An 11,773-nucleotide genomic window follows, 5' to 3' on the forward strand; every position below is an offset into this window, starting at 1 on the left:
TAAAGGCTAGATCCGTTGGACAAATCCCAAAGTGATCTATTTATACTAAAATGTTAAAAACCCTAGATTCACTAGAAGACAAGAGACTTGTGGTGGTCTGGTTGAGTGGGGGATGAGGAGGATCCGAAGACGCTTTGATAGCTCAACAAGTCTTGTAGAGTTGGTCACCCTTGGTCGAGTAAATGGATCGAGTAGAGGATCGAGTAGGAGGGGCGAGTAGATCAATCTGCTGCTTCATCTGAGGCTGCCTTGATCTAGTAAGAGGGTCGAGTGAATTTTAGCCTCATCTGTAGCTGCCTGGATCGAGTAAAGAGGTCGAGTGAAATGATGCCTCTTCTGTAGCTGCCTGGATCGAGTGAATGGATCGAGTAGAGTCCTTTTTAGCTCCTTCTGCACCTGAAAAACACACCACAACATGCAATGCGTATGCAAGAAGATCCTAGATGCCTAAATATGCAAAATAAGCTAAAATAGTGTAAAATGATATGATACAATAAGCAAATGCACATCTAAATGATGATAAACATACACCTAAAATGAGTAAAATACAGTGTTATCAATGTCTACAACTAAGGTGGAAGAATATGAGCCTAAAGAAGGTGTGATTTCAAATGATTGAAGACCAGCATTGCTGTTATTGATTCTCGAGCTGTTGGGCACGCAATTGTTGACAGAAATGTTGGTGTTGGAGCAAACATAGTGAAAAAGGAAGGGGCCATCAAGAAGGGAGCTGTGAAGGTCAAGGTAGAGAATAAGTAGTGATCTAAAGTGTTTATTGGGTGTGGTGGAAGGCTGTTGGTGTTACGCAAGTTTTATGTTTTATGTTTCTGTTTTTCCTTTATCACTTTGTTTGGATTATTTGTTATTTGTGTTGAATTCTACTGTTCTATTTTTCTTTCATGCAAGTTATATCTAAAACGCTTATGAATAAAAATTTGATTATTGTTTAATTTGTTTCATATCTGCCTAATGTTTTGTATTTTTTTAATAATTCTATTGCTTTATCTAGCTTATAGACACTTTATATCTATAAGTTTAGATTCAGAAGTTGATAATGTTTTATTAAATTCATATAGTTATAATTTTCTTTAATACATATCAGAATATTGATTTTTCATCAAAAAGATAACACTACCTAGATTCTTTCTGTATAAAATAATAATTATGGTTAAGTATATCTAAACATAAATAAATGACGATTCAATTTCGCTTTTTTGTAACAATTAAGTTAACTCTGCACCGTTTCACTTTTTTATTTTTTATACAAGGTTAACGCGGTGTTTCCTTATTTTGTTTGCGTTCTTCTATAATTTTCTCTATTAGTAATAAAACTGTAGAAGTTCTAGCTTTATCAATGGAGGTTATGCACCATCTTTCTAATTTACATGTTCACTCCACTAACTGGAGGGTTTATGTTAAGATACAAGCGGTATACAACCATACTCCAACCCTTAAAGGTAATGAAACGACTATGCTATTGGTTGATGAAAATGTGCTCTTATATTCTAATGTTATTCTTAGTTTTTTGTTATTATAAAGTTTGTATATTTTGTGTTAACCAAAGTGACGATCTATTGGTTGTTTTTTTCTTTAGTGCAACCGTATGGATGCCAAAGTTCCAAAAAGCTCATCCCTCTACAAGTTTCAGGATGTAGTGAGAGCGGTTTCTGGTACTACATGTCTGACTTTTAAATGATTTTGTCTCATAGTGAAGTCAAATACGCCCTCAGATCTATTCATATCAAATGTATGTTCCAAACACAAATGTGGTCGGTTCCTCTTAAGTCAGTTAGAAACTTCTTTGACTTTGTGGCTCTCGATGAAGTGAAATATGCTACAGATGATCAATATAATTGTGTGACAGGTAACTATCTTGATCCGGTTTTCTACTCGATGTACATAATTTTATAAATTGATATTATTTTCCTATCTTTAATCCTCACACGCTATTGGTGTGATTTCCAAAGTGTATACTATCAGAAGTTTTCCATTTGTATGTCGTTAAAGCAAGATAGACTACGAGTCAAAAAATGTTGCTTTCAAGATAAAGGATAATATATAATTATTTGATATACAATATATATTTTATATATGATTGATATATAGATTGGTTTATACGACTTCTTTTGTAGGGGGAATGAAATATTATGTGTTGCCGTTGGCAAGTATTGTGAGGATTTTGTAAACAAGTGGTTTTGGAGAATCAGTTTTTGATCACCTAGAATTACGAGCCCATTGTTGCTGTCTTGCAATTTTGGAGAATCAGAAATTATCATGGTATTTCTTTTTCTGATCAAGTGGACTTGGAATATATCATAGTAGAATGACCTATGTGTTTGAGAATGTGCCTATTTTCTTCTAGGATCTAATGTCATAATGATTGAACATGGATTTTCACGGCTTTTTATTGATCCTAAGTTCAATGATCTTGATATACCATCCTATATGTAAGTGTCAATTAACCGATATTAAGGTTTTTTTAAAAAAAAATTAACTTTGTAGAGTTAATTGTTCACACATTACTCGCAGTCGTGGATTCCCTGATCAAGAAGACGAAGAGGATGATTTCATGATGGAGATCGTTGAAGAGAACTGAAATTGCGGTATACTTTAGGATATAATTTTCTCAGCCGATGAAACTTATGCTCTATTTATGTTTTGAATTTATATATTAAGGATCCTAAAATTTTTATTAATGTTTTAATACTTAAGTTCCAATTTTTAAATCTGTTGTTTTTTATGTTTAAGAAGGGATTAGCTAAACAATATGCATCATTACTTAACTAGCAAGGATTAGCTAAAGTACACATCTTATACTATAGAAGATATTAATACATACCTTTTAAGAAGTACTAGAATCGATGATAAAGAGTTCATTCTTGATGTCATAGTAGAATAATGTCCTTATCAACAAAACAATTGAAAGTAAACAATTAAGGAAAATAATTAATTGGTTCAGGATTTGCAAATCAAATCTTATTGAGAATCCTATAATATACATTGGTTTTATCTTCCATTTAGAAATTATATAGATTACTAGGTTTGATCGATATTTTGTTAACAAGTCTCAACACAACATCATCATCGATGCTACTTTGATTTTCAATCATAAAAAAAATATGCAAATTCTCTTTTAGATTATAATTTTGGCCCAAAATCACCGAAGAGGTTGCGTGTTACTGAAACACTAACCCCTCAAAGTCAAATTATTCAATCTACCGTAACTAATAACAATTGTTTTGTTCCTCTTAAATCTGTTTTTGATAGATTGTTTAAAGATATAAGTAATATCCCTTCAAGGAGATATGAAAAGAGAGTTTGATCATCTTCTCACAATCAGATTTTGGGAATGGAACACCACATTTCATGGGTATATTTCTAATTCACCATTCTTTTTCTACTAATGTTTATGCAACTTTATATACGTATAGAGTTGTTTGGCAGAGAGTGGACTCACAACATTTTCAAACAAGGAGAATGACCGACAAAGGCAAAGACACTCTGCTTCAGTATTACAAGACATCAACAACGTTTATCATCAATTCTCACACCTCTTACACATCCACACACTTTCTCTTATTCTGCAATTAATAGTTCAACAGGTTAGTTTGACTTCTTCGAGAGCCATTCAATGGAACTGTAACATTTTATGTATAGATTATAATTAACAAAATAAATATCATATTCTATGCAAAGAAAAATTTATGGACATCCTAATTCATGTATTACCAATCAGCCACGATCAATTATTAATTTTCCATCTAGCAACTTTCATATCAGAAACCTACAAGAAGACTTCAGAAATGCTTCTCTAACTCCTACTGATAAAGGTAATATACTAAAATATTCATCATTGAACTATATGTTTATGGATAATAAACAGTCCCACACACTTTTTCTTATTTTACAATTAATAGGCAAAGCTCCAATGTGTACGCAACCAGCCTACAATGATAATAGCACTGATGACGAAAGCATGTAACATCTTCAACGACAATATATAACTGACAATGAAACTGATAGTGAACAAAATTACTATCTTAGTGCTTAAGAGGACGATTGTTCTAAAGAGAATTTTGTTCTATCTTACTATCTTACTTAATAACATTCCTAAAAAATGTGGAGACGAATATTGGTTTCGCTGACGAAAAATGTCGAATTAATATTTTCACCTGAAGATACTCTTATTGAATGTGGAGAAATAGAACAAACAGTTCCCTCTGTTTCACAACCGAAAAAGAGAGGCACACCATTTGGAAAACAACAAAGTAAAAAGGCAGTAGAGAAAGGTACAAAAATAGGTAAATTTTATAGTTAAAATCAGCTTATAGCTTTCTTTAATATCATTGTAGTTGGTTTTCTTATGTTTAACTTCTACATGGGATAAAAGCTAAAAAAATTTATACTTTATTCGTTCTATTTTTCTAAATAATAGTGTCGCCAAACAATCTTGTTTTAGAGCCAAAAAAGAGAGGTCGTCCTAAGCGAAAACATCCAACTAAAAAAGGAGCAGCTTTAGCCAATAAAATTGGTAAGTGTCATAACTTTTATTTGAATATTGTGTTCTTCAGTTTTTAACATTGATTAAATCTGAATACTTTGTTATTCTCTATTGACTGATAAGCAGTTTAAAACCTGCAAATGGTGATTATGCTAAATATTCACAACTTTATATTGTGGATACTAAAAATGAAGTTGATAAAAAAGCTAATGTTATTGGGTACTCCTCAAACCAATCTACCTATGTTACATCTAATTAAATAATGCGATATTGTTACATGTTTGATAAGCATATCTAACTAATATTTTTTTACTCATTGTAGAAAGGGAAATAATGCAACCTCAACAACAGCCGAGAAAAATCTGAACAAGCAACTCATTGATGTTATTATTAAGATATTCAACCAAGTTAACCCATATGTAAAAAAAATCAGATATGCTAGAGAGAGGATTGAGTCTACTAATGATGAACCGTTTCATATGCGAATTAATGATGATCGTGAAGGTACTGGTGGGAGGTTATATAATATGCCTACAGTAGAAGCGGTTGCAACTTTGATCCCTGGTGATTTTGTAAACCAAATGCCTGCCCGTGATATAATACTTGAAATAAAAATCTACTGGTTGCCTAAAGAGGATAAGCCAGATTCATATATCCTATTTGACACTACAGTACCCACTAATGTTTTGTTACGGTGAAGATGGTTACACTCCTGCAATTGAGAAGTGTTATAACTCGGGAAGCACCAAGAAAAAAAGTGTATCAGTATGAGACAGTGGTTTGCATTCAGAATTCAAGAGAGGAAAAGATGAGTGTCATACTCTGCTTCATTCAAAGAGGTTGTTTCAACAGTTTCTAATTGATGCATATACAATTATTGAATCAAACCGACTAGCTTATATCAAATTCAATCAATCTAAGTTACGATGTGAGAACTACAACTCTATGAAAGAAGCTGCATCATCTGGAACAACAACTATGAGTGAAGAAGGTAATCAAGTTCTTATTTGAGCTTCTTTCACTAGTGCCTCTAGGTATATGCTTCAAACCTATTACGATGCTATGGCCATTTGTAAGCATTATGGTTTCCCAGATTTTTTATCACGTTTACGTGTAACCCAAAATAGCCGGAGATAGCAAGATATTACGAAAAGAGAGGGTTAAGAGCTGATGATAGACCAGACATTGTCGCAAAAAATTTCAAAATCAAGCTAGATTCTCTAATGAGAGATTTAACAGAAAGGAATCTCCTTAGAAAAACAGTTGCATGTAAGTTTATTTACATATATTGTCAGTAATCTATCTTTTAAACTATTTCATATTTTTATTTCTGAATTATAATTAATTTATATCTCTTGGAGCTATGTATACAGTCAAATTCAAGAAAAGAGGACTACCTCGTGCTCGCATACTTTTATTTATGGAGGCTAATAGAAAATTACCAATAGCTGACGACATCGAGTAGATAATATCTGCGGAGATTCCTAACAAAGAACAGAACAAGAGCTCTATGAGCTTATCAAAAACTCTATGATTCATGGACTATGTGGTTCAGCAAATACGAATTCTCTGTGTATGGTTGATGGTCAGTGTTCAAAGCTATATCCGAAGAAACATCAAGAGCTCACAAAAGTAGGTGCTGATGGGTATCCTGTCTATAGGAGAAGACCCATAGACGGCTGTATTGAGAAGGGTGGTGTTAAATGTGACAATATGTATGTTGTGCCTTATAATAGGTTTTCTTTAAAATACCAAGCTCATATCAATGTGGAATGGTGTAACCAGAATGGTTCTATCAAATACTTATTTAAATACATCAACAAAGGTCCGGACCGTGTTGTTTTTATTGTTGAGCTAGTAAAAGAGGAAACAAACAGTAACACTACAACTCTTGGAGATGAGACAGTTACAACAAAGAAAAAGAAGGATGGAATAAAAGATTGGTTCGACTACATGTATGTTTTCACAAACCATAGTTAACTTAGTTACGTATGTACCTTGTATAGAATCTAGCTGATACATAATTTACTTTGTTTTTTAGATATGTATCTGCGTCAGAAGCTATATGGAGAATTTTCAAATTTCCAATTCAGCATAGATCAACACCTGTTCAGAAACTATCTTTTCATGTTGAAGGGAAGCAACCAGCCTATTTCGATGCCAAGGCCAAAATGGTTGATGTCCTAGAACGTGTTTCAAATGAAGACTCTCAGTTTATGGTTTGGTTGACTTTGAATAAGAAAAATGTTGTTGGAAAGAATGGGAAACGTGCTCGAAACTGTCTATATGCTGAAATCCCAACATACTTTACATGGGATGGAGAAAATAAACCATTTAAAAAGAGAACAAGAGGATTCTTTTTGGGTCGTATTAATTACGTTCTCAGGAAAATGGAAGACGAAAATTACTTGATAGTGTTACTTAACATTGTCAGAGGTCCATAGAGCTATGATGAAATAAAAACATTTAGCGGTGTTGTTTATCCATCTTAAAAACAAGCCTGTTTTGCACGTGATATTCTAGATGACGACCAGGTTTATATCGATGGTTTGATTGAAGCAGCTCAATTTTGTTTGGAGATTATTTGTAGCAAGTTTTAAAATGCCATAATTTTCTCAATGATGTTGCTTTTTTATTGTCTATCTAGACCAGAACATGTTTGGGTAGAAACATGACATCTATTATCAGAAGATATTTTGAATAAGAAGAGAGACAATGATGGCATTTTAAAACTTGCTACAAAATCTATAGGTTATCAAAATGTAATATTAAAAATGCTATGTTCGAGTCATCTACTGCAGCGCAACAAGTTAGTAATTTAAACAAATTTGAAAAATAGACAAACGCTATAAAATACTATATCATAACATAAATTAACTACATAAACTAAACCGCTTTAACAAAGCTATCGTAGAGTCCCCTAACATAGCATGGATAATGAGTAATTACATAATTTTAAACAAATTAATACGCTTTAATACATAGCGTTTCCATAAAGCTATAATAGAATTATTTAACATAGCATACATATCTGACGCTACCTTATATGGGGTACTTACGATAACAGGGGCATAATATAGCGTTTATGAAATCGTTATTAATGTAACACCCAAAATTAAAAGAAAATTTAGGATCAGATTTTGGGTTAAATTGATCGTTTTGAAATTGTCTGATTTCAGGAGATTTCTGAGAATTTGAAAAATCTGGAGGGAATCTGTAAATAGAGAAAAATCAGAGGACTAAAATGCAAAATCGTGGAAAATGAGAGAAATTCGAGTTTATCTTTTCCGAAACTGAAGGGAAGTTGTTGGAAATTCGAATCATTGTTCCTTAACCCTAATATCGTGTATATATGCGTTTTAAAGCCCCAACGAATTAGAAGCCGAATCCATAATAAATTTGAGACTTTTGGTGAGTTTCTTAGACCCTTTTTGCCTCAGTGCCAATTTGAATATTTGTTGATATTTTTGTGACCAGATTTTGTGGCTGTTTAGGTTGGTTGTGACTTCAGTTGTTGACTCTTTAGTATTGGGTTGTTTTCAGCCTTCTCCAGAGTTTTAGGTAAGCTTCATCTTCTTCCTATGTTCTTCTGTTCTGATGGTATTATTCTGTCTGATGATATTATTGTGTTCTGATGATTTAATAATGTATTTTGTTAGCATAAGTTCTGATGTGCTTTACTTTATAAAAAATTAATCGAATTGAAACTATGTCTGTTAGTACCAGCACGTGAACATTATTCTGTATGGGATTAGACCGTGTTGGTACTTGTTCTTCGGGTTTATAGTCTCACTTGGCGATTTTTCGCTCACATAAGTTCTGATTCCGTGCATAGGGCATTGACGAGGAGCGGTATGCAGCTGAGGTTTAGAGTTTGTTATTCGTAAAGCGAGACTTGATAGATTTTCTAAAGTTTAATTTATTTGTTTTTGAGATTTGGAGTTAGTACGAGATTTTAACTTTGTATATTTTGGGAATTTTTGTATTTTTATTATAGCAATGCTTCAAAAATTCTTTTGAATTTTTGGGGCGTTACAATTAATGACATAACATAGAGTTTCTCTCGTGATAAGAATGTGGATTTTTCTTGTAGTGCAAGTTCAATAACCCACGTACTTAATTTTCCTTATAGTTAAATAAAATAAATTACTACAATATTAGATTATTTTCATATTTTCTTACTTTGTATATTTCCCGTGTGCAGAACTTACACTAACAGGAGCTCAAATTCAGAACTATACTCTTCAAGAGATTGAGAAAACAATGTTGTTTAATGGAGCAACTCTAGAAGATATTGAACATTTTCCTAAGCCTTCAAGAGAGGGTATTGATAATTCAAACCGCCTAATTGTTGATGAGTTGAGGTATAACAATCAATCCAACTTGACAGAGAAGCATGCTGAGTGGATACAAATGCTTACGCCTGAACAGAAAGGTATATACGATCAGATTACTACGACAATATTCAATGACTTGGGAGGAGTTGTTTTTGTTTACGGCTCTGGAGAAACAGGAAAAACATTTATTTGAAAAACACTAGCTGCTGCAGTAAGATCTAAAGGACATATTTGTCTTAATGTCGCCTCTAGTGGCATCGTTTATTTGTTGTTAGAAGGGGGTAGAATAACACATTCTATGTTTTCAATACCTTTGAATCCTGTGAATTTTCAGTATGTAAGATCAAACCAAAATTAGATTTAGCTGATCTAATTAAAGAAGCATCTCTCATTATATGGGATGAAGCTCCAATAATGAGCAAGTTTTGTTTTGAAGTATTAGATCAAAGCTTCTCAGATATTATCTAGCGCGTAGACAATAAGGTATTTGGTGGAAAGTTCATTGTTTTTGGAGGTAATTTTGGACAAGTGCTACCAATAATTAATGGTGCAGGGAGAGAAAAAATTGTTATGTCATCACTAAATGCTTCATATCTTTCGGACCACTACAACGTGTTGTAGTTGACTAAGAATATGCAACTTTTAAACAACAATTTAAGTGTTGATGAAGCTAAAGAAATCCAAGAATTTTTCCATTGGTTATTGGCTATTGGTGATGGAAGGGTCAATGAGCCTAATGATGGTGAAGCGCTAATAGATATACCTTGAGAATTGTTAGAAAAAAAAGAAGCAGATAATCCGATAGAAGCTATTAGTAGAGAAATTTATGGAGATCCAACTAAACTTCACGAAATCATTGATCCAAAATTCTTTCAGAGGAGAGCTATTCTAGCTCCAAAAAACGATGATGTTAACACAATCAATCAATATATGCTAGGGCATCTATATAGTAAGTTTAGATTTACTCTATATTATTTAATCTTTTAATTTATGTTTGGGTATCTAGACAAAATATTTAGTGACAAGAGTCTACTCACATATTCTGTGAAATCTATAGTCTGTGGTATATTTACTATACCTTCATAATATTTGAATTCAATTATGATTTGCATAACCCCCAAACAAACAATCTCATGAAAAACATATGTTCTTTTCATATGCAGGAAACTCAGTTTCAAACAAGCAAAATCATGATTCATCAAATAAGCTACGAAATCATCCAAAAATAATTAGAAAAATCTTAGTCAAGACTTTGGTTTTCCAGTTTGATTTAGATTTACAATTTAAACAAGTACTTTTTATACTCTTTGATTTCCAAGCTGCACTGTGGCAAGTGTTTTCCATTCCAACAAGTTGGACCTATCTTAGGTGTTAGTAAACACTCGATTTGTGTAGCAGCAATTAAAAAAAGCAGTCTACGATCAAAATAGAGATAAGCTAAATCTTACTCTTCTTCAATAATTTCGGACTTTGTCGTACAACTTGATGGTATAATAACTCTACTCTTCATATGATATCTTCAGTTACCATTATTCAGGGTAAATATGCTAAAGATATCATAGCCAACTTCCAACAGCATACACGGGAAATCAAAACACCTAATACTGCAGAAGATTAGAATCTCACCTCTGCAATATATGGCCACATCTTGCTTAGTAGTTTATTCAGCCATTTGACCTGGAAAAACAAAAGAACAAAAGGTTTGGAGTTTAAAATTTTTGCTATGTTTCTGAGAAACCGAGTGGTTAAACTGTACTAAACTGTTCCAAAACCAGAGACATATAAATCAAGTATTGTTGAATTCAAAAATAATATCCAAAGTCTGCAAAAAATCACACACCTTCTATGTAAATTAATATCCAAAATCAGCAAAAACTCACACACCTTTAGAAACTTAAAACGCTTATAATTCTGCTGAGTTGATTGTCTGTCTCCATGTCTCCTTTCAGTTCGCATCATCAAAGCTGTGGTGGTTTGGGGAGAAATTCGGATCAAATTAAGGAATTGATAACCTCATAGATCTCCCGATATTATAATTAATCGTTTGTTGGAGGATCGACAAGCTAGTAGACTATTTGCTGATTCGAGAAATATTACAAAAGAAGAACAACAGAGATTGCTAACTCATCTCTATTACAAAAGAAGAAGAACAATTAGTCGAGATAAATGGCTGTTTTTTTATTTTCATTTCATTCCTCTTCAAATAAAAAAAAGTTTGCCGACAAAGTAGATAATTATTTTTTCAGATATATTGTGGTTTTTATTTTCATAAACAATTTAGTCATTTTAGTGGATCTGTGGGCCTAATAAAATGTGAAATACGAAGCCCACATTATGTTTTTTAATTGTAAAGCAACATTTTTAAAAAATTTGACACTTCCTTGAAGTTGAAGATTGATTTCTATATTTTGATATATAGATTTCAAAATACAACCTGAACAGAAACTCAAAAGAACATATACAGTATATTTAAATTCTCTGGATACCAAATTAGAAACTGTCATTATTTTAAATTAAATAAAATAGTCAAACCAAATTTATAAGGTGTAATTACTTATTTTCTACATTTAGATTGTACACAATAAAACAATCATATTTAACCCACTAAGACATACTAAGTATTATATCTAAACATACAAAAAAATTGTGACAAAAGAAAATACAAGAAAATAAAATTAACATTTAAATATTAAACTGTGAATTATGTCTTACGAAATTAATTAGTCGCGTTACTAAAATAAAATATATAATAACGGCTGTTAAAAAAGTTAAGAAAAAACTTTTGCAACTTAATATATCTACATATACATTTTTGCAACAATTTTATGAAATAAATTCTCAAGTTGGAACTTATTTACAAGGAATGCCATTGACATTAAATTTTTTTCTAAATTATTTGATTTTAGTTTCAATTCTTGATTTAAAATATCAATCA

General features: G+C 32.1%; 1 long non-coding RNA gene and 3 pseudogenes across 4 annotated transcripts; 3 read left to right on the plus strand and 1 right to left on the minus strand.

The window, feature by feature from the left end:
* Positions 1-1,354: 1,354 nt before the first annotated feature.
* Positions 1,355-2,596, plus strand: AT4G07795 (annotated as a pseudogene; the record flags this gene model as incomplete). Its single annotated transcript has 1 exon — positions 1,355-2,596.
* Positions 2,597-4,993: 2,397 nt separating this feature from the next.
* AT4G07800 lies at positions 4,994-6,945 on the plus strand (annotated as a pseudogene; the record flags this gene model as incomplete). The annotated part of the gene is made up of 8 exons: positions 4,994-5,005; positions 5,135-5,266; positions 5,339-5,429; positions 5,514-5,614; positions 5,713-5,770; positions 5,875-5,962; positions 5,995-6,456; positions 6,543-6,945.
* Positions 6,946-8,771: 1,826 nt separating this feature from the next.
* On the plus strand, positions 8,772-9,797 carry AT4G07803 (annotated as a pseudogene; the record flags this gene model as incomplete). Its single annotated transcript has 1 exon — positions 8,772-9,797.
* A 792-nt stretch (positions 9,798-10,589) lies between these two features.
* On the minus strand, positions 10,590-10,904 carry AT4G05215. Its single transcript, NR_141852.1, has one exon. It is a non-coding gene; the product is annotated as an other RNA (long non-coding RNA).
* Positions 10,905-11,773: the final 869 nt, after the last annotated feature.

The sequence above is a fragment of the Arabidopsis thaliana genome, chromosome 4 (assembly GCF_000001735.4).
Source record: "Arabidopsis thaliana chromosome 4, partial sequence".
Taxonomy (NCBI): Eukaryota; Viridiplantae; Streptophyta; class Magnoliopsida; order Brassicales; family Brassicaceae; genus Arabidopsis; species Arabidopsis thaliana.